At 37.8% G+C, this 24,125-nt stretch overlaps 2 pseudogenes; both read left to right on the top strand.

Moving 5' to 3' along the window:
* The first annotated feature begins 5,676 nt into the window (after window positions 1-5,676).
* On the top strand, window positions 5,677-19,388 carry LOC147919331 (uncharacterized; annotated as a pseudogene).
* A 361-nt stretch (window positions 19,389-19,749) lies between these two features.
* On the top strand, window positions 19,750-24,089 carry LOC147919330 (uncharacterized; annotated as a pseudogene).
* Window positions 24,090-24,125: the final 36 nt, after the last annotated feature.

Here is a 24,125-nt window from a genome sequence, read left to right as displayed (position 1 = left end):
TTCATAGTCAAAAATCAAACAAGACATCTAATCTCTTAGCATGCCTAATGAAAATCTCTAGATCTAGCCTTATCTTTGCTCCTTAGACATTGGTGTAATGCTAAGAGGCTTGAGATCAAACCCTACCCTCTCGGTTATAGGATCAGCATTAAGAATATCTAGCCTAGAAGAGATCTACAACAATCAAGCTTGACCAAATCAAACAACCACAACATCCATCCAGCCTAAACCATCCCTAAGAGCTAAGGAAACTACTCACAATCACACATGATGAACAACAAAGTTATAAACCCAGCAAATAATGAAACTTGCATCAATAAAAGATAAAGCAAAGATCTACAATATTGAAGAAGGAATCAAACTCGAATTCTCAATATTTTGAAAGTTATGAAACCAACAAATATGAAGAATCTCTTGTTTTTCTCCTTCAAGGAGGTACAAGATCTAAGAAAATAAAAGTGCAAAAAGAAATAATTTCCCAAAAGGGTAAATACTAGGTTTGAGAATATCTAAAAAGCTAGACTCTTTGGTGGCTGCAGGGTACAAGGCCTTATATAGTAAAAGGAGTGGAAGCCCTAAAAATGCTAAAAGACAAAATAGCTAGGCGGCTCGGTCAGCTCGACCTGGTGCTCGGTCGAGTGACCGGTCGAGCTGGCTTTTCTTCTGCTGCATCCACTCGGTCGAGTCCTTCTCCGCACACGGTCGAGTGTCTGGTCGAGTGGACGGTCGAGTGGAACTCTGGACCTTGGTTCTTCAGCCCTAACTTCCTTGCTTTCTCCTCTTGATAGCTTCACTCCTCTTCAGCATTGCTTCCATGCTCCTTAGGCTCCAAAATCACCTGTTTATGCAAGAAAAGATGCAGATGCAATGCAACTATACTCTAATGCATGAACAGTCCTAAAGCTATGCAATAATGGTCAAAATGGATAGCAAAAGATGCAAAAGATGTGAATATACTAAGGGAAAACATTGTAAAATATATGAACATCATCTACGGAGTAATCTAGACTTTAGTTAAGTCTTCGCATTTTCAGTAGACTTCAAAAATATATTAAGTAAACTTATAGCTAATATGCGGAGTAAATCTAGACTTTTGTTAAGTCTTCGTATTTTCGGTAGACTTCAAAAATATATTAAGTAGACTTATAGCTAATATGCGAAGTAAATCTAGACTTTTGTTAAGTCTTCGTATTTTTGGTAGACTTCAAAAATATATTAAGTAGACTTATAGCTAATCTGCAGAGTAAATCTAGACTTTTGTTAAGTCTTCGTATTTTCGGTAGACTTTAATAATATATTAAGCAGACTTATAGCTAATCTGTGAAATTCTATAGACTTTTGGTTAAATCTTCGTATTTTTGGTAGACTTTAAAATTATATTAAGCAGACTTATAGATAGTCTGCGGAGTAATCTAGACTTTAATTAAGTCTTGGCATTTTCAGTAGACTTCAAAAATATATTAAGTAAACTTATAGCTAATCTGCGGAGTAAATCTAGACTACTGTTAAGTCTTCGTATTTTCGGTAGACTTCAAAAATATATTAAGTAGACTTATAGCTAATCTGCGAAGTAAATCTAGACTTTTGTTAAGTCTTCATATTTTCGGTAGACTTCAAAAATATATTAAGTAGACTTATAGCTAATATGCGGAGTAAATCTAGACTTTTATTGTCTTCGTATTTTCGGTAGAATTCAATAGTATATTAAACAGACTTATAGCTAATCTGCGAAGTTCTATAGATTTTTGGTTAAATCTTCGTATTTTTGGTAGACTTCAAAATTATATTAAGCAGACTTATAGATAGTCTGCGGAGTTCTATAGACTTTAGTTAAATCTTCAAAATATATTAAGCAGACTTATAGTTAGTCTGTGGAGTTATGTAGACTTTTGTTAAGTCTTCGTATTTTTGGTAGATTTCAAAAATATATTAAGCAGATTTATAGTTAGTCCACGGAGATTCATAGACTTCGGTAAAGTCTTCGCATTTTTGATAGATGTTAACAATATATTAAACAGACACATAACTAATCTGCATAGTTCTATAGACTTTAGTTAAGTCTGGGGTATTGTAGCAGAACTCTAATATTAATTTTAGCAGACTTGTTTGGTATTAGTTTCATAAAAATTTCTTAATAGCCATTTTACTTTTCAGTGGTATTTTTAAAAATTATTAATGAAACGCAATTAAAATATATTAATAGTAGTTTCAATCTAAATAAGAACAGATAATTCTAGAAACACAATCGAAGGATAGGGGTTCAAAATTAACAATAATTCAGCCTAGAAATTCAATAAACTTGAACAACTAAAACTAATCAAAAAGAAAAAGACGTAAGAGATCTTATGTTGTGGAGAATGAAAAAAGTCGATTCAAGGTTAATTCTATTATATTAGGTTTTAAACAATTAATATATTTTCATAAATATTTAGATATTGGAATTTAATTTTAATAATTTTATGAACCATATCTATTTGTCATTTGAAAAAAAAGGCAAAGGATATTTTTGGTATTATAAAAATTATCACACAAAAAGTGAGTTAGTCTGACAATAAAAATAAAAAGAGGTTAGCCTGGCTAATCATTATAAAAAGTGGGTTACCATGGGTAATTCTCTCTTTGAGTTTTGTAACCTTTTTTTTTCACAAATAAAGAGGGAAAAAGCAAACTTATGTAATACATTAGTTTATCTCTAACCACTGTCACTCTTTTCTTCTTCTTCTTCTTTTCTTCTTCTTCTTCATACCAAACAATGTCAATATGTAAATCAAAAACAAATACTACTTAAACTCTTAAACTACAGAGGCAGAAGCTTAAATAATAAGTAGACATACCTGCCATATTATGAATAATCATGGAGGAGGAGCTAGAGCATTCCTTGAATCTACAAAAAAAAACAATTAGACATCTACAATTAAACAAACTAAAGAACACAGTCAAAAGAAGACAAAGTAAAACTGACTTACCAAGATATTATTCTCAACTCTGAGCTCAGGTTTCTCTGCCAGTTAGCATTGCAACTCATTTCCACTATCATCATTCACCCCAAACTGAACCATCTTGCTGTAAAGAGACTTGATCCTCTCACAATCATCTTCTTCATCAGAAAACTCATCCATGCCAATATGTTGCTCTGCCTCTGCATTAGCTTGAATGTCAACTGGATTGCTCAGCCTCGAAGAATATTCTTCATACAACCTCTTCATTGCACTTGAAACTCTAGCAGAAAGATGCATATTCTCTATTTTATCTTTGCCATATAGCTGATCAAAGCAGAGGGAAGCAAACTGTATCTTGTTGCAAGGATCAAAGACACTAGCTATGATGACAAGTGGATTCATGTTGTTAAATTCATCCCAGTACTTCTCAAACTTGTCCCTCATGACATGAGCTTGCTTTCTGGTCTCCTTATCCGGACTGGCACACTTGGCGATCAGAGCCCTCTCAATGTTCACAATTTCATTGTAACATACAGAAGAAGACACAAACTTTGAAGCAGAGAATACCAAAGTTGCCTTCTAGAATATCTTGAGGAATTTAACTAGCCTTGACACTTCTTCCCATTCTGAATCAGTTGGTGGACCAACTCTCTTGACCTTGGTCTTCTCATCCTCTTCCAAGAAGTAATCATAGTACAACTTGTCCTCAGCCAGCATCTTCTCAAATGCAAACCGCAGCTTCAAAGCAGAACTCAACATAATGTAAGTAGAATTCCATCTTGTGACAACATCCAGTGGCAAGCTGCCCCTGCATAGCTTCCCATTCTCACACCTCATCGCAAAAGACCTAAGTGGAGTGAAAGAAGATCGGACATACTTGACTACATTCCTAAAAGCCACAATAGTTGCTTTTACCTTCTTCAAACCATCACCAACAATCAAATTCAGGATGTGGGCACAACAACGCATATGCAAGAACTCACCATCTCTGCACCACAATACTTACAATAGCTCTTAGTGAGATCTTCATCTCTTTGCAGAAAGTGTTCCCAGCAAGGTGCTCTTTTAGCATACTTCTTCCGTGCTTTCGGTGGCTTATCAGCTCCAAAGGCAGGTGCATTATGCTTATTCTCAGCTTGAGTTTGTTCTGCTTCTGTCACTTGAGGTTCAGGTGGAGGTTCCATGTCGATGTGCTCTTCAGGCATCTACAATATACACAAAGAAGAAAACAGATTACTATTCGTTAATCTCAAAACATTCAAACAAAACACTTAAATCTCAGAGACAATCAAAGTTTTAAAATAAACCCTAACCATATATGACCCAAATCAATAAAAATACACAAGTTATGACCATAAACAAACCGCAGGACAACAAATAAACAAAAGTATTATCGTTTAAAAGAAAGCCCCAAATCATTTTTAAAACCCTAACCCTAAATGACCCAATTCGATACAAATACACAAGTTATGACCATAAACAAACCACATGACAACAAATAATCAAAAGAATAATCATTTATGAAGAAAACCCTAAATTGATTTTAAAACCCAAACCCTAAATGACCCAAATCGATACCATAAACATAACGAAAACCTAGAATAACATACCCAGAATAACAAATAATCGAAGGAAGAAGCGATTAGGAGAAAAAAGAAGAAGAAAATCTTACGTTGCGGATTAGGGTTTGAATCCCAGAGAAAGACGAGAGGCGAGATGATGAAGATGATGGTGAATATGATGTCAAAGATGATGAAGCTTAATCCAAGATAGAGAAGAGAAGATTTGATTGAGTGAAAGATCGGAGAAGATGAATGGAGATGTTTTTTGCGGTGTCGCCAAGGGGAGGAGGCGGAGAACTCGAAGAAAGAAAAGAGAGAAACACTACAACAAATATGAGTATTGATAGCAGATTATAATTGCACAATTTCTGTAACTGCTATTAAAAGTGTAATGAGAGTTTGTCAAATAGACTCATAGCATTACACTAATGCTATGCCTAAAAAATAATAAGCGGAAACTAAAAACACCTGATTCCACCTTAATTTTATGAGCAAGCGCCAACACTTCGAAAATAAAAATACATGTTGGCGGTCTATGAACAAAACCATTACATTTCATAGCACTAGGAAAAAGACAAAATAAAGGAGGCAAAAAAAAAAAGACAAAACCTTCGAATTCTCCGTCGACTCCTTTGCTCGCCTTCTCCGGAGATTCCATTGCTCTTCATCTCTTTCGAGTTCATCTTCTCCATCTCTCGCCACCTTCATCGATTTTATCTTCTCCATCTCTCGCCATCTCCGTAGATTTCATCTTCTAGATCTCTCGCCATCTCCGCCGACTCCATTGCTCGCCATCTTGATTCGATCTCTCTCACTCTCTTAATTCGCATCAGCTCTCCTCAAATGTGATTTCAATCCAAGATTTTCAAGGTCTTCAGGTGAGTTGAAAGTGAGTCCATAGTAGCAATACACAGCAGTGTGTTTCGTTGGTTGTTGTATTTGGACAATAATTACAGCTTCTTGTTAACATGTGTGGGTTCTCAGATTTTGGGGGAAAAATACAATCACTATAGAGGTTAGACACATCTATCGATTTCTTGGCCTTTTGTATCCTTTTGTAGTTGCAGTGTCTCTGTGATTGATTGTAGGAAATATGTTTAACTTGTGGTTATTGTTGCTTGTATCCTATACCGTTTGAACTATGTCAAGGGACCTAACTAGGATTGTTAAGAAAAATGTTGGACACGGCATGGCTGCATTTATGCAGGTAAGTATACTTGTTAAAAGTGTTTTATTTATGCATTTGGACTAGTGTTGTGATACTTATGTCTTTTTCTTATACTTTTCTCTTACATGAACTCAAGAGTTGATTCTGCATATGAGAGTGGTGCTCAATGTTTTGTTAAAGCTGTTAGTGGCATATTAGCAGTTAATGGAAAGATAATTTGTCCATGCGCCGGATGCCGCAATTTAGAGCGCCATACATGCAACGAGGTTGTGTCTCATTTAGTTATAAATGGAATGGATGAGGCTTAGAAGAGACGTACTGATTGGTTTCACCATGGAGAAGATAACTTTGTTGGTTTAGTAGAAGGTCAAGATAGAGTGTGGAATGCTGAGATTTTGGGTTTATACGAAGCTGCTAAATGGTCTGATGAAGATTTAGCTTGTAAGGGTTCAGATTTATGTTAGGCTGCTGAGGGTGAGGATAGGCAAGAAGATGAGTTTATAGCAAAACTTGCAGAAGCTGAAATGCCATTATATCCAACGTGTGTGAATCATAGCAAGCTATCAGCTACAATTACACTATTTCGGATAATAACTCAGAATGGCTGGCTAGACAAGAGCTTCGATGATTTACTGGAAACTTTACCAAAAATGTTACCTGAAGACAATATACTGCACACATCAACCTATGACGTCAAGAAGTTTCTGAAATCTTTTGATATGGGATATCAAAAGATTCATGCTTGTGTGAACGACTGATGCTTATTCAGAAAGAAGCTGAAGAAGGTTGATACTTGTCCAAAATGCAAGTCTTCAAGATTGAAGACCAACATGCACACTGGGGAAGTCAAGAAGGGTGTTCCACATAAGGTTTTGAAGTACTTTACAATAATCCCTTGTCTGAAAAGGATGTTCAGATCGGAGAAAGTGGCTGCGGATTTGAGATGGCATTTCAGTAACAAAAGCACTGACGGGAAATTGCGCCATCCAGTAGACTCTGTGACATGGAAGTCAATGAATGACAAGTATCCTTCTTTCGCAGCTGAGCAGAGGAACTTGTAACTTGGGCTCTCTACTGATGGGTTTAACTTCTTCAACATGAAGAACAGCCGATACAGTAGTTGGCCTGTGTTGCTTGTTAATTATAACATGGCTCATGACTTATGTATGAAGGAGGAAAACATCATGCTTAGTTTGTTGATTCCTGGACCGCACCAACCTGATAATAGTATAGATGTTTACTTAGAACCTGTTATAGAAGATTTAAATCATTTGTGGTCTAAAGGCGAGATAACTTACGATGCATTTAGTAAGACAACTTTTACGTTGAGGGCGATCCTGTCTTGGACCATAAGTGATTTCCCAGCATACGGAAATCTTGCTGGTTGTAAAGTAAAGGGTAAGATGGGTTGTCCTATATGTGGAAAGCACACAGATAGTTTGTGGTTGAGTGATAGTAGGAAGCATGTATATATGTGCCACCGAAAAAGTTTGTCTCTGTTACATAGTTTTCGAGGAAAGAAGAGTTGGTTTGATGGTAAAGCAGAGCATGGAACAAAGGGAAGGATACTCACAGGTAGAAAGATTTCTTTACTACTGAGAAACTACAAGAATGATTTTGGTAATAGAAAAGGGACTGGGAAAAAGAGATCTAGAGCTGCTTGTGACATACCATCTGATAACGAAGATGAAGACAGTGCATCTGATGATGAAGAAGAAGACTTAGCAGAAAAAGATGAAGAGGAGTTACCTAGATGGAAGAAAAGATCAATCTTCACATTGCCTTATTGGAAGGTATGTTTATACTGTAAAATACTTATAGATTTTCCATTGTGATCACTTGTATATGACTTTCAACTGATTGCTCTCTTATATGCTTTGTCTTGACAAGGAGCTCCCGGTAAGACATAACATAGACGTGATGCATGTGGAGAGAAATGTGGCTGCAAGCTTGATTGTCACATTGTTACATTGTGGCAATACAAAGGATGGATTAAAAGCTAGGAAGGACCTCGAAACTCTTGGTATTAGGAAGGATTTGCATCCAAAAGCTCAGGGGAAAAGGACACTACTTCCCGCAGGTCCTTGGTCTTTGTCAAAGTCAGAAAAGAAAAACTTCTGTAAGCGGTGATATATCATGGTTTTTAGGTGTTTTTAGCCATGATATAAGTCTTATCTATAGAGTCTTTTTGGTGTTTTTAGAGTCTTTTTGAGTCTTTATAGGATTTAGCATGGATGGGAGCTTAATGGAGCTAAATAGGAGGATTTGGAGCATAATCAAGCATTGAGGTTGAGCTACAAAGTTGGGAGACAAAGTTCAGAGACTTGCATCGGTCGATGCAAGTGATGTGTCGATCGATGCAGTATCCACAAGAAGAATTGGAAGTTTTCCCACAAGTTTTGAAGATTTACAAAGTTGCCCCAAAGTCTTTCATATTTGCATCATTGGTCCCTGGCTGTGTTTAGGAATATAAATAGGATTTTTATGGTCATTGTTTAGACCTAAGCTTTATTTTTCCCTGCAACTTTTGAGAGCAAAATCCTAAGAGATTTTTAGAGAGCTTTTTGGAGAGAAGATTCAAGACTCCTTCAGAGAAGATTCAGAACTCATTTTCTTCTTCTTTTAATCTCTTAATGCTATCTATTTTATTCATGATTTGTGTTCTTACAATTATGTCTGAGTAGATCTGCTTGTTAGGTTTAGGGTTTCTCATTAGGGATTTCATGGATTGTTAGATCTGTTAATTTAGGATTCATTATCTTTCTTGTTCTTCACCATAGGTTGTTCTTAATGCTAGATCTTTGATTAGTCATCTAGATTTAGATCTTAGGATTATTGATTGATATGAGAATATAATTGATTTTCCTGACAAAAACCTTTGGTGAGCAAAATTACTTTTTACAAAGAGATTTGAATTAGTGATTTTGTGAACTTATCTAAACTTGATTTTAATGCTGGTTTTTAACTTGAATTTTGCAAAGAGATTTGGATTTTCTGGTTTTAAAACTTAGATAATATTTGCAGTGAGAACTGATTTATTTTATAATTGTGTTTAGAGTTCAAGAACGGTGCTTAATTGTTGAATCCTGCTTGTTTAATTAATTGATCTGATTTTACATGATTTCCTGAGAATTTCCCTAGGCCTAGCGTTTAATCCTTCTGAATTTACATCTCTTTTATTTTTGTGTTTAATCTTGCAATTTAATTAAAATATTTCTGTTTAGCATAATTAAAAGATTATTAAATCTATTGTGTGAATCTAGAGTTCTTGTGGATTCGATCCCTAAGTACTACAATTGATCTCTTAATTTGAGAGAGTAGCTCTAGGGTAAATTTGAGCATATCAAATTTTGGCGCCGTTGCCGGGGACTGTTTTGATTCACCATTAGATTAAAGTCTTTGATTTTGTCTAAATTTTTCTTTTTCTATTTTACTCACACGCTTTTGTTTCTTTTCTCTTGTGTGTTTCAGGTACATGCCTAAGCCTAGCACCAGAAAAAATCCTACTGGTCCAGTTGTGAAGCTTACAAACCAAGAGTTAGGACAACTAGAGCGTGAAAACACAAAAGCAGCCAAGTCAGTGAAGATGGCCAATACAATCATATTGAGACCTGATGAGGATGGGGTTTTGAAGGATCAAGAGGGTAATGTGTACAACGAGCAAGGACAGAAACTTAATGCTGAAGGACGGGTTATTCAGGAAGAACTCGTCGTGGCCGATGGGAATGCAGATGGCGTCGATCGACGCAACGATGGCGTCGATCGACGCAACTAGGAAGGCATTGACCAACGCAATGCTGGTGTCGATCGATGCAATGCCAGAGCCGATGCGGAGAATGTTCAGAGGCGACGGGACAACAATGGAGAACTTGTCAAGACTCTTGCGGACTTCAACAGGCCAGACTTATACTATGAGAACCGTTCCGCAATTGTCCCTCCTCCATTTCCAAGGAATGATTTTGAGCTGAAGCCTGCCTACTTCTCTCTTGTTGGACAAAGGCCATTCCAAAACCTTCCACATGAGAAGCCTCTAGACCACATTGAGCACTTTGAAGACATAGTCACAAGCATCAAGGCTAATGGAGTCACTGAGGACTACCTCTACTGCAAGCTTTTCCCCTACTCTCTTGCTGGGGAAGCTTCTCATTGGCTAAGGCAACTGAAACCAGGATCTCTCACGACCTGGCATGACATCAAGGTGGCATTCTTGAATTACTTCTATGATGATGCGATGTCTGATGAGCTGAAGATCAAGCTCTCTACCTTTAGACAAGGACCTGCTGAATCTTACAAAGCTGCTTGGGTAAGATTCAAACCATACCAGAGAGATTGTCCGTATCATGGGTTCTCAGAGGTGCAGTTGATTAGTATCTTCTTCAGTGGTATTGATTGGAGGTATCAGATGGCTTTGGATGCTGCTAGTGATGGGAACTTCAAGACAAGGTACCCAGATGACGCTGAAAAGTTGATAGAAAGGCTATCATCAAGCAACAGTACCAAGAATGCAGACTTAGAGCGGAAGAGAGCACATGAAGGCCATGATTCAAATCAGTTTGCTGCAGTGAATGCTAAGTTGGATGCAGTGCATAACCTTCTTGTGGGAAAGAAGTCTGTCCATTTTGCTGAAGATGTTGAGATTTTTGAGCCAAAGCCAGAGACTACAGAAGCAGATGTCAACTATGTGTATGGAGCTGTGTATCAAAATCAGAGATTTGGTCAGAAGAAGTCCTTCACAGGAAATCCAAACAGCAATTTCACAAGGAACTATGGATCTTCTTCTTACCAACCCCTCCCTCCACCCAATTCAGAGAGCAAGATGGAATCAATGATTGGACAGATTTTGGAAGGTCAACAGAAGTTAACAGTAGACTTCAATGGGAAGATTGATTATGTATACACTGAGCTGACTGGGAAGTTTGATGCATTGAATACTCATGTCAAGAAGCTGGAGAATCAAGTGATTCAGACTGCTGGGTCTGTTAAAAGACAAGAGGAACTTCTTTCTAGAAGAACTGAGAACCCCAAGCATGCTTGTAATGCGATTTTGGTGAAGGAAGGAGACGAAGATACGTCACTTGATCCAACATCGACCGATGCAGCTGCTAAGCATCGGTCGACGCAACCCTCGGTGGTCGTAGAAGGGTTGACTTTGCGAGACAGCATCGACCGATGTAACGTCGAGACCGAGAAGGGAGTTACGAAAGCTCCGATTCCAGCTGCTGAGAGAGTGTACAAGCCTAAGGTTTATTTTCCTAAGCCTAGGAGATCTAAACAAGAGATTGAAGAAGCTAGATGCAAGGCTATGATGGATAAGGTGATGATAGAGATGCCTTTGATTGATGCTGTCAAGTTTTCTCCTAGTATTAAGAGATATGTGAAGAGGATGGTCACTAATGGTTTGAGCCCTGAGGAAGGAGCTTTGCTTACCAAGGATGTCAGCTCAATTTTGTTGAACCAGCCTGCTCAGAGGAAGAAAGAGAGGAAAGAGAAGGTTGTTGTCTCTGAGGAAGTGAGTGCAGTGATTCAGAGTAAGATTGCAGAGAAGTTACCAGATCCTCGAAGTTTTGTGTTAGATTGCTCTATCTCTACAGGAAGGTTTCCTCACTCACTTTGTGATCTTGGCTCTAGTATTAACCTAATGCCACATTCTGTTGTTGTGAGACTTGGGATGACAGATTTCAAGCCAACTAAGATATCTCTTATCTTAGCTGATCGGTCTAGAAGGATTCCTGAAGGTGTCTTAGAAGATATTCCAATCAAGATTGGAGATTGCATGATTCCCACTGACTTTGTGGTGCTGGAATATGACAAAAAGCCAAGTGATCCTCTCATCTTAGGACGCTCATTCTTGGCTACAGCTGGTGCCATCATTGATGTTAAGAAAGGACACATATCTCTGAATGTGGATGATTTGGTCATGAACTTTGAGATGGACAAGCTGAGAAGAGCTCCCACTATAGATGGTCAGACATTTTCTGTGGAGGTTGTTTCTAATGATAATCTGATCATAGAGCTTCATGAAGACATTACTGCTGGGTATGTCAAAGAGTTGGAGACTGTTGAGAAAGTGAGCAAGCAAGTTGTTGAGCTTGAAGATTGGAGTGGAGATCATCTAATCAGTACTAGAGATCATGATGAGGTTCTGATGCATGACAAGTCGCTGGTAGATGACGTTTTTATGATGGAAACACGGATTTCAGAGGTTAGTTGCAGAATCGTTGAAGAAACACGAATTGAAGACCAAGCATCGATCGATGCAGCTGTTGCATCGATCGACACTCCTTCCAGAGACAGTTCAGACTTGTCCAAAACCACAGATTCTCGAGTTGGTTCTTTAGCTGCAAGTCCTAGACCAGTTGTCAAGCTGAAATCTCACCATTCCACAGTCCAGAACCCACAGGTAAGGCCAAGGTATGCTTCTCCTTCTCCTAAACCTTCTCCATTCATCAATAAGAATTTGAAAGGTACAAAAACTGTTGTGCAGTTAACCAAGCCACGAGATTATCGTAGTGCGCTTGTTTCTTCTGTTGATGATTTTGCAGGACTTAAAAGGAAGCCAACCATACCTCATTCCCGTCCTGGTCCTGTTCCTCACATCCTTGGCAGATCTCATGCACATACTGCCTACACACCACCTTGGATGAAGAGGACATTCTCTCGGAAGCATTCACTGCCCTGTTCCAATCCACCAGATGCCTGAGATCCGACACAGTCAAGCTAATGACTGAAAACAAGCGCTTAGTGGGAGGCAACCCACTGGTAGGATTTTCTTTTTCATTTTTCTTTTGATTTTCATTTATTTTTATTTTATTCGCCAATCTCTTACTTGATAGCACTGGGGACAGTGTTGTTTAAGTCTGGGGGAGGCAGTTACTAACTACATTTTTATTTTTTGAGAGTAAAAAAAAAATGGTTTTATTGAGTCAAAATTTTGTTGGGAACTATGATTTTTCTTTTTAGTGTACTGCCTTGGTTGATTAATGCTGCAGATTGAATCCACAAATCTGACTAATAAAAAAATCCAATGGCTGATCAGTGAACCAGAGACATCCAAATTTCCAACAGAATCCATAAAAGCTTGAGGTAATTCTGTACTTTTCTTTTTACCTCATCAAGGAGATTGATATTCATAGAGCTTGACTCCTTGTTCATACCTGACAAGTAAGACTTCAGAAAGGAAAAATTTTGGTACTCCTCTCCCTTATTTAAGTTTAAAATATTTTTCCTGAGAGGTTTGTAAAGAAAAGAAGAATAAAAGATGAGATGATTTTGATAAGTTTAGAGGGTTAGGTAAATTACCTGTGATCCCATTATTCTACTCTTGAGTCAAATGATCACACAAAGCTTAGAAGCGAGGGGTAGGTAAATTACCAATGACCCCGGTACTCGCTTACACCTTTGAAGAAAAAAAAAAGATAATATAAAAATAAAGCTCTAAGGAAGAATAAATAGAATAAGTCTGGGGGAGAGAAAGAGTACCACATGTCTTGCTTGTTATGGTATTGTACGGGAATGAGTCTAGAAGGTTCTTGAAATTGATCAAATTGATAAGACTCACCGACGAAAGCTTTATGGAGGAAGTAGTGGAATTTGGTTTGAATTTGGGATGCTATGAAAATCAACGGAGAAGTACATGGTGGTTCGATTTGGATTTATCTGCTAAGCATGTGGATTAATGTTTGGATGATCATGGCATTACATTAAAAAGAAAATGAGTTCCTGCGTTTTCAAACCTCTTTCACAGGGCTAAGTTTATGTTTTGCTTGAGGGCAAGCAAAAGCTAAGTCTGGGGGAGTTGATATATCATGGTTTTTAGGTGTTTTTAGCCATGATATAAGTCTTATCTATAGAGTCTTTTTGGTGTTTTTAGAGTCTTTTTGAGTCTTTATAGGATTTAGCATGGATGTGAGCTTAATGGAGCTAAATAGGAGGATTTGGAGCATAATCAAGCATTGAGGTTGAGCTACAAAGTTGGGAGACGAAGTTCAGAGACTTGCATCGGTCGATGCAAGTGATGTGTCGATCGATGCAGTATCCACAAGAAGAATTGGAAGTTTTCCCACAAGTTTTGAAGATTTACAAAGTTGCCCCAAAGTCTTCCATATTTGCATCATTGGTCCCTGGCCGTGTTTAGGAATATAAATAGGATTTTTATGGTCATTGTTTAGACCTAAGCTTTATTTTTCCCTGCAACTTTTGAGAGCAAAACCCTGAGAGATTTTTAGAGAGCTTTTTGGAGAGAAGATTCAAGACTCCTTCAGAGAAGATTCAGAACTCATTTTCTTCTTCTTTTAATCTCTTAATGCTATCTATTTTATTCATGATTTGTGTTCTTACAATTATGTCTGAGTAGATCTGCTTGTTAGGTTTAGGGTTTCTCATTAGGGATTTCATGGATTGTTAGATCTGTTAATTTAGGATTCATTATCTTTCTTGTTCTTCACCATAGGTTGTTCTTAATGCTAGATCTTTGATTAGTCATCTGGATTTAGATCTTAGGATTATTGATTGATATGAGAATATAATTGATTTTCCTGACAAAAACCTTTGGTGAGCAAAATTACTTTTTACAAAGAGATTTGAATTAGTGATTTTGTGAACTTATCTAAACTTGATTTTAATGCTGGTTTTTAACTTGAATTTTGCAAAGAGATTTGGATTTTCTGGTTTTAAAACTTAGATAATATTTGCAGTGAGAACTGATTTATTTTATAATTGTGTTTAGAGTTCAAGAACGGTGCTTAAATGTTGAATCCTGCTTGTTTAATTAATTGATCTGATTTTACATGATTTCCTGAGAATTTCCCTAGGCCTAGCGTTTAATCCTTCTGAATTTACATCTAATCTTGCAATTTAATTAAAATATTTCTGTTTAGCATAATTAAAAGATTATTAAATCTATTGTGTGAATCTAGAGTTCTTGTGGATTCGATCCCTAAGTACTACAATTGATCTCTTAATTTGAGAGAGTAGCTCTAGGGTAAATTTGAGCATATCAAGCGGCTCTTTGACTTTAAAGGTCCGGATGGCTATTGCTCTAACATATCTACTTGTGTATCATTAGACGAGTGTAAAGTGATGGGACTCAAATCTCATGATTACCACGTCCTCATGCAACAACTGCTACAGTTGCTGTTAGAGGTTTACTACCTAAGGGTCTTAGAATAGTCATTTTCCACCTATGCACATTCTTCAACGTATTGTGCCAAAGAGTGATTGATATGGAACAACTTTAAATAATGGAAACAGAAATTGTGGAGACTCTATGCATGTTTGAAAGATTTTGGCCACCTAGTTTCTTTGACATTATGGTGCACTTGTGTGTGCATCTAGGAAGAGAAGCCCGACTAGCTTGTCCTGTCCATTTCTGATGGATGTATCTATTTGAGAGGTAGTGTCCTTTTTTTATTTTAGTTTTATTCTCAAGAACTAAATTAGTGAATCTAATTGGACTTATTGCTTACCTATTTGGTGTTCATTACAAACAGGTACATGAAAGTATTGAAAGACTATGTTAGAAACCCAACAATACCAGAAGGGATGTATAGCTGAGTCCTATCTAGCAGAAGAATGCATGGAGTTCTGCTATGATTTCTTGAAGACGACAACAAATGTAGAAGAAAAAGAGGAGAGGAACACTGAGTATGAGAGCCACTCCTGTAACGCCCCCGAACCGTTCTATGACCACGAAGGCCATCGGACAGCCACGGGACGCTACTTGCAGAATTGTACCGAGGTGATCCGGTCGAGGGACGGAAGCTGCAGACTTTCCGACCAGTCCTCCCTGGCACAACTCCACCCGCAACCGAGGTTACTTAGGCTTTGCAACCCTTGTGGCCTGGTGCGTTGTGTTAGCCCGGACAAGGCCGAGTATCATTTGCAACTTGCCATGTTTTCCTCAAAACCGAATATATTACTTTAACAAAATATTACATTGTAAATAAATCATTAAAGCAATATATAAAGATAGTCGGAAAGTTTTACAGTAATTGTTTAAGAAAAATATAGGGTTTTAAAAAGAACACAAGAAAAACCCTATCCGGTACCCCTAACGTTTGCTCCAGCTCTAGACTCACTTAGGCTTCTCTGCAAGACCAAAATAAAATCATGAGTAATCTAAGATTACTCAGTGAGCCTGGGTACCCCTTTCTCCTAAACAGGAATTCTACTTTCCCCAACCCGACTACCCCGGTGAGCAAGAAAACAAGCAAGTAAAACAAACTTAGCAAGTTATCAAAGCTACGCAACGAAAACAATAGCGGAAGCAATTTAAACCACACACAAGCGAGAGAGGTTAGATCAATACAACTTGACTCGACAATCTAGACTCGCTATACACCTTACAAGATGACTAAAGAACACTTTAGACTCTTGACTCATACGCAACTCGCAAGGACAATCTAGAATAAAACAAGGGACACTTGAATTACCCTAGACTCCTCCGCCTACCAAACAAACAAAGACATCTAGAATACTACAAGAATCGCTTGAAATACCCTAGACTCTTTTCACCTAAGAGCCCTCGATAATCTGTTCCGTTCCGTACCATTCCCCATGCCGAGAACACAAAGGTCACCAGCAAGAACCCACAATTATGCTACATCGTCATGTAGCGGTCACGCTAGTAGCTAGCTAGCCGTGACAGTGTCCCGCGTGAGTGGTCGTCGGGAACTCACGCGTGACAACCGCTTTTGGAACAGAAAATCGACTCACTATTCTAGCTAAGACTCGAGAACAAATTTCAAGAGGCTAAGCTAAAATAAAACACACAACACTAATTCGAGCATTGATAAATCATGCACATAGCAAAAAATCAATCAAGATTGCCACATGCAATAATCAACAAGGAGCAAGAAACACAAATCAAGCAACTTAAGATTATTCTACATGCATGCAACCAAATTAAGCAACTTAAGCAAAAATCAATGCAACAAGTTCTAATAGGCATGCAACCGAATTGATTTAACCGTTTAAATCCTTAAGTCCAAATTATGCATGCAGGCCATTTGATTTAAACTCTTAAATCCTCTTATTCCAATTAAGCATGCAAGTTCATTTGAGTTAACCATTTAAACCCTTTAAAACTTGTTTAAGCATTTAAGTTAACCTCACACGAATTTATACGATAATATTTCAAATGAACTTTACCAAGTTTTATTTATGCACGCAACCGGTTTAGAGCAAATAATATTGCTAAACAACTTCAATTCTTGTACCGCATGCAATATCCCTTGTCCCGATTTTAAGTATATCCAATTTACTTAAATGCATCCAAATTCATACGCGATCTTGCATGGTGATTCCTAGCTCAAATTCGATGTAATTTTAACATGAATCTAGCATGAATCCTACCACATTTATGCATGCAACAATTTAACTGATTCTACCTTGAATCTAGTCTACATGCAACACACAATTACCACAGAACTCACCTTTTCACGCGTCGATGATTACCGGACTTCACCGCACCACTCGATCAGACAGTCTTCACGTCGATAGCTTCCCGCTTCTTCGACTGTTCTCGTTCTCAACTTTACTCGATCAAAAACCGCGTCTCGCCTCTTGGTTTTCTCCCGATCGTAAACCGCTTCTCCTCTCGGTCTTCTTCTTTGACACACCCGTCGTTGATCTCTCGGTAATCTCCCTCGACACTATCACCGTATTTTCTCGGTGATCTCTTCGACACAAACTCTGGTTCTTCATCGATAATATCTTTCTTGATACAAGTAGGATTTCTCGTGGATCTCTCTCTTGTTTTCTCTCGACAATCTCTCTCTTTCGTCTCTCTCTCTCTCTCTCGACTTGAGAGAAGAAAACTTTTGTGTTTAAGTGTTTTAGAGAGAATGAGAGAAAACACCAAATTGAGGTCGAATGCTCTTTATTTATAGAGGTCTTGGGCGGTGAATTTAGCCAATGCATGAAGCACAAACCTTCTTCTTAGTGCATGCGACTTAACACTTGTGAGTGTTTAACTCCAACACTTGGCCACTAAACTCCACTATCTCCTCCTTTGATTTCTTTAATCCTCCACTAAGCCCACCAACTCTTCTTGATTAAATTAATAACCCACTAACTCCACTAACTTGTTCTTGATTAAATTAATAACCCACTAACTCCACTAACTCCTTCTTGATTAAATTAATCATCCACTTCTTCTCTTTACTTAGGCGATTTTTGATAAAAGAAGAACTTCTTGCTTTTATCAGATCGATCGACGTTTCTCGTCAAAACCCGTCTCTCGTCTGACATTTCTCGGCAATCCTTGGTCTTCCTCAGTCTTGCTCAGATGCCCTTCTCGACATTTCCCGGACAGTATCGGTTCTCCCGATAGCTCTCGGACAACTTTTCTTGGTCTCTCGGATATTGTCGGTCTCTCGATATTTCTTCGACAACCTTTCTGGACTCCTCGGACAATTTTCTCGACCCTCCTCGAACTTCTCGATTTTCTTCGGTCATCTTGATCTTTTCCCGGACATTACCCCAACATCTCTTGGACGTCTCGGTATTCTTCCTCGGTATTTATCCGATTCTTCTGCAGATGCCGTTTCTGCATAAACCATTAATTTTTGATCGATCTTAAGGCCTTGATCTCACCTCCGGTCACTCCAGTCTTGGCTCGGCCATTCCCCGTCTCACGAATATTTTCTCGGACTTCCTCCGGTCGTCCTTCTTTGTTTTACATCTTCTTTCTTTTTGAGTCCTTCCCGGGTCATTCCCTTGAATTTTTATTTTGGGACTTTTACCTATATCAGCTGGAACCTCATTCACTCTCACTGATATGGATAGAAAAATAGCTCACCTTGATGTAATACATAACACGGCTATGCTGGAATCTTACATTGAGTAAGTTTTTCTTATTACGTTGTACATTATTTATTCTTACAGTAATTGTTTCTGATGAATTTTCTTGTTTCTTGATTATATGAAAGTGCTCATTTACAGCATCTACAAGACTCAAATGGTAGATGTAGACGTGATGCAAGTTATTTATGGAGTATGCACACTCAAAATTTCCCAATGTGGCTAAAGCAACAGGCATGTTATACTATATTTGTCTTTTTTTGTTGTTATTTAATTAGTAGTTTAGTTGACCTTTTTTTTTAGAATTGTTAGATACCTCTTGATTCTGAAGATAAGGACGAGACACTTAAGTGGTTGGCTTATGGTCCATGCAGTATATCTAGATATTATACAGGCTACATTGTGAATGGCCTGCGGTTTCATACAAAGTCAGTGCATAGGCTAAGTCAGAATATTGGGGTTTACTATGAGGCAACAGCAATGTGTAGATCTAGTGCAAGGGACACAACAAAAGTGGTAGATGTTGTATCATACTATGGCAGAATAGTTGATATTATCTTGTTAGACTACAATGTCTTCTACGTTCCAATATTCCAGTGTCAGTGGGCTGTTAAAGGTTACGGTGTTAAGGTAGAAGATGGCTTTACGCTGGTTAATATGAATCAGAGCCAAATGTCATTTGCAAAGGACCCATTCATTTTAGCCTCTCAAGCGAGACAAATATTTTACTCCAGGGAGAATGATGAATCTAGTTGGTATGTAGTTTTGAAAGGTCCATCTAGAAGATACAGTGATGAGAATGTGAAAGATGGATATGCAGATGTTGGACCATTACCTTCGGATATTGACATGACTCTAGAAGACGTAGCAGATGAGGCTCAAAATGTCAGAGATGATTGTGAAGGAATTTTTGTGTGATTGCGTTCATTTTCTGTTTTTTTAAAAGGGGATAGTGATTGGCTTCGGATGATTGTTATGTTTTTTTTATTGGATACTTGGTCTGCCTTTGAGTCCATATTTGAGTTTCCCTTTGAGTTTTACAGAAGGATTGTGATGGGGTGTAAGGGAAGAAAGGGTGCAAGGAAAAGGAAGACCAACGTACAATAAGAAGACCCTGAATTTGTTGGCACCATATATCCACATGACACGCAGCCTCAAGACACACAGCTTTGATGAACCACAACCTCAAACTGTTCTCGATAGCCATATGGTTGTGTATGAAGCTGATAAGGATGATACAAAACAAGGAGCCGAGAAAGAGTCCGCTGCTGTCTCTGAGGAGGCTACTGATATGGTTCCGCCCCAGCATAAAAAATAAAGAGGACCAACAAAGATGAAAGATATTTCCAAGGATCCTAATACATGAATAAGAGTACAGTTCACTGAATTTGGAGAACCGTGTGGAGAAGGATCGGTTAAGTTGTCTTCCTACTTAGGTCCCTTGGTAAGAGAACATGTTCCTGTTGTGATAGATGATTGGAGAAAAATTGGTGAGGAGCTGAAGAAAGTTCTATGGAAATCTGTTAAGCTAATTTAATTTCAGTCACATTTACAATTAATTTGCTCTAAGTACTCTTAACTTTTTTTTTAACGTTATTGTAGATACGGTTTGAACTAGACGGAGAATATGAGAAAGCGGCTGTTATGAAGCAGATGAGATGTTTATGGAGGGCCTCTAAGTCACGTTTGGTTAATCATATTAGAAAAGCTCAGAACAACGTAGAAAGAATGAAGCTGCGGCCAGACAATATTCCTATGGCAGAGTGGAGGAAGTTTGTCAAAGAGATGACTAGTCAAGAGTTTAAGGTACTAACTTGTAATTAATTTATGGGAGATTTACTCAGATGTACTCCAAATTAGGTAATATTACGAGAACCAACAAATCTTTTTTTTATTACTAGGATATTTTGGATATTTTCAAAATACCCAGCGTGTCATTGTTTTGTGTTATAGGAAAAACGTAATTATAAAAATGCCATTGCCACGTCAGACGCCACGTAAGAAATCGCTGACGTGTATTAAATAACTCAGCCGTAACGCGTTACAGAGGTAATCACAGCTGAGTTACAGTTTAGTTGCGGCTAATTTATGGAAAAAACATTTAAGTAAGAGCTGACGGCTCACTTAGAGCATAACTCAGCCAAGCGTTACGGCTGACTAAATGAAATCTGGCTAAGTTATGCTATAACTCAGCCGTAAGGACGGCTGAGTTTTCACCCGATGGTTGAGTTGTCAAAATTTTGGCTGAGTTATCACTACGACACAACTGAATTAACTTTTTCCGGCTGGCTGAGTTATGAACAACGGCTGACTTGTGAGATGTGTTAAGGCTGAGTTATGGTTAAACACTATAACTCAACCGTCATAAGCTGACTTATCAGACAATTCAGCCATTTTCGGCTAACTTAGTAGCAAAAAAATAATTACTAGAATATCATTCAGTTACGGCTGACTTATTAAACGATACGGCTGAGTTACAAATTTTGAGTTGATTAAGCGGCTGAATATGGCAGCCATTTTTTTGCTTTTTAATTACTATAATATTATTCATGTTGCGGCTGAGTTATAATCTTGTTTGATGGCTGATTTAATTAGGCTGATTTACATGTTCGTTTGGTTGCTGACTTGCCACTTCGGACGCATCATCCATGTCATCATTCCATGTCATCATCTTCTCCGGAAATACGAAACGTGGTTTTTTCGACTTCCATCTTCTTCACCTGGTTCAAAAGTAAAGTTCTTTACCTTCTTCTTCACTTTGTTCTTTACCTTGTTCTTCACCTTGTTCTTCACTCCTTAATTTTCCTTGTTCTTATTAATTTTCCTTATTCTTCTTCATTTTTTTTCATGGATCCAATTCCGGTAATTGTTGTTTCTGGTAATTGGGTAAATAAACACAAATATGTATTTAACACTGATGATAAAGGGTGTAGAGTTGTGCAGATAGATGTGGAAACAACGCACGATAAGCTTGTGAAGCTTGTTCTCGATGATTACAGATTGAACGCAAGGAATGATGAAACGGTTAATAAGTCAGCCAAGGAGCATTATAACTCAGCCGTCATATGAATCTAAGAGACCTTTCGTTTTCCCTTAAGTATTATAACTCAGCCGTCAAGTAATAAAATTCAGCTGTTTACTTTTATTTCTTGTTATAAGTCAGCCACGAAACATTTTAACTCAGCCTTCATATGAATCTATGAGACCTTTCGGTTTCCCTTAAGTATTATAACTCAGCCGTGAAGTAATATAAATCGGACGTTTACTTTCAGCTTATTTATTATTATAAGTCAGCCACCAAGCACTATAACTCAGCCATCATATGAATCTATGAGACCTTTCGTTTTTGCTTAAGTATTATAACTCAGCCGTGAAATAATATAAATCAGACATTAACTATCAATAATGACGTGGAATCATTAGCTGATGTGTATTTTTTAATATTTTCAGAATTAAAAATAAAAAATTAACCCAAGGGGTAAATTGTAATTACACCCAGGACACTAAATATCTGAGCAATTTTTAGAAAATTTATACATATCAGGAATAAACCAACTTTTGGAGTACATCTGAGTAATTCTTTCTTAATTTATTTTTGACATTTACTGTGCTAATACTTTTATATAGGCTGTTAGTGATTCATACAAGGAAAAAAGACGTAAGCAATTTCCTCACACATGTAGCCGTAAAGGAATGGTTAGATTGGCCAAAGATTTAGTAAGTGTCAGTCAGTGATTATCAATATATTTTGGACACCAGTTCTGACAATGGTTTCTTAATGCTACTGAATGTGTGTTATAATTACGCAGAGAAAAGAGAGCTCAGATGAAGTGACTAGACTGAATGTGTGGGTCAAGTCACAAACTAAAAGGATGGGACAGCAGTGAACACGGATGCTGCTGCAAAGATTGTAAGTCATTCTTTTATGATCCTATCTTCTATGTTTTTCATTATAATTTACCTCTATAAACATAAGTCCAACATTTACTAGGAAATGGCAAATGAGTTCGTTCGGTCTGATGCTCCATCATCATCATCATCAAACCCAAAAGAAGACACTCTTGCTCAGATCTTGGGAGCTGACAATCCTGGACGCCTAAGGGCAATGGGTAGAGGAATGAGTATGACCAAACATGCTTGTTTCCAGATGAAAAGCGAGTATGTGACTCAAATGCAACAGACCTAAATTCAGTTGCAGCAGCAGGTCAATGAATTACAAGATGCTCTTGCAAAACTGAATAGTACTGTAAGTCTGCAAGTTTGTGTCATTAGATTAATGGTCTAAGAAAAATGGTAACTAATTATATTTCTTCTCATTTTACAGCATCAATTTTCGGAAGTTGGTGAACATTCAGCACCAAGAGTAAGTGTCAATGTATAATGAGATTTTTTGATGTTTGGTATTGAAAAGTTAACGGATTCTAACTATTATTTTCAATAATATTTGTAGAGTGTAAACCAAAAACTGCAGCCTAAGTGCATTATGTATGATTGGTCTGGCCCTAAATACAAAGTAGCCGAGGGTCGTATTCTGTCTTTTGATCACATGGACTTCGTCAACAATGTACCGTTAGGCCCTAATTCAGTGAAGGTGTTGGTTGAGACGGCTTTTGAAGGAGATGCATTTCTTTGGAGACCTGCGCCAAATATGTTTAGTATTGGTCAAGCTGTAGGAGAAACTATTGCGTGGCCTCAGGATTGTGTTGATGCTATTGAGCAGGAGTTAGGACCAGAAGACATTCCGCCTAAGGTAATGTTTTCTTAATCTGATTGATTGTACTTAGGATTTGATCTCTACGTTTTAGTGTTCTTAAATCTAGTTATATTTTTCTATATTGGACTTATTTTGTTTAACAGAGCCCAAATGCAACTTCCATGAACAAGTGCAAACTTCTACATTGGCTATCAAATGATGATAAACATGTTGCTGAAGGCCGTTGGCAGACTGGTGATCCCAAAACTTTGGTGAATGGCCTTCCTCTTGGACCAAATGCCATTAAATTTTTTGTGGATGCGGTTAATGAACCTGAGACATTTCTTTGGCGGCCAACAGAAGAACTCTCAAATCTTCATGACTCTTTGAAGTCGTTTGTAGCATGGCCATTTAACAGAGTTTTAATCGAAGATATAAGTACAGAGGCACCAGCTACATCATCTCCTTGTACGCAGTCACAAGTACTCACTCCAGCAGCTCCTATGAAGAGTTCAAAACCACTTTCACAATCTCCTTCAAGTTCATCTCAGCAGGTAAATTTCAATATTTTTGTTACTTACAGAATATGTTATGATCGTTAGCAGTGATGCCTTTGGTAACCCTTACAAATTATTTATACTATGCAGCATATTTCTCCAAAATGGATTGTCAAGGAGGATCAGAAGTGCAGACTGCTGGACATTACCGATTAGAATAGGGTTGTTGCAGAAGGACGCTGGTCTTCAAACAACCTAAAGCAGTTAGTGCATTTTGTTCCCTTGGGTCATAATGCAGTCCGTGTGTGGATTGATGTAGTGAAGGTTCCTGATGAGAAGGTTTGGAGGCATAATTCTGCTATTGAGTGTATGGAGGATGCTATTGGTACCACTATAGCATGGCCTGAAGAAAAAGTTGTCATCATTTGATGTCGAGTAAGAACCGTATGATTTTCTACTTTCGTT

The sequence above is a fragment of the Camelina sativa genome, chromosome 20 (genome assembly GCF_030686135.1).
Source record: "Camelina sativa cultivar CO46 ecotype springtype chromosome 20, ASM3068613v1".
NCBI lineage: Eukaryota > Viridiplantae > Streptophyta > Magnoliopsida > Brassicales > Brassicaceae > Camelina > Camelina sativa.
The sequence above is the reverse complement of the archived record's forward strand: the minus strand, read 5'-3'. Positions and strand labels throughout refer to the sequence as shown.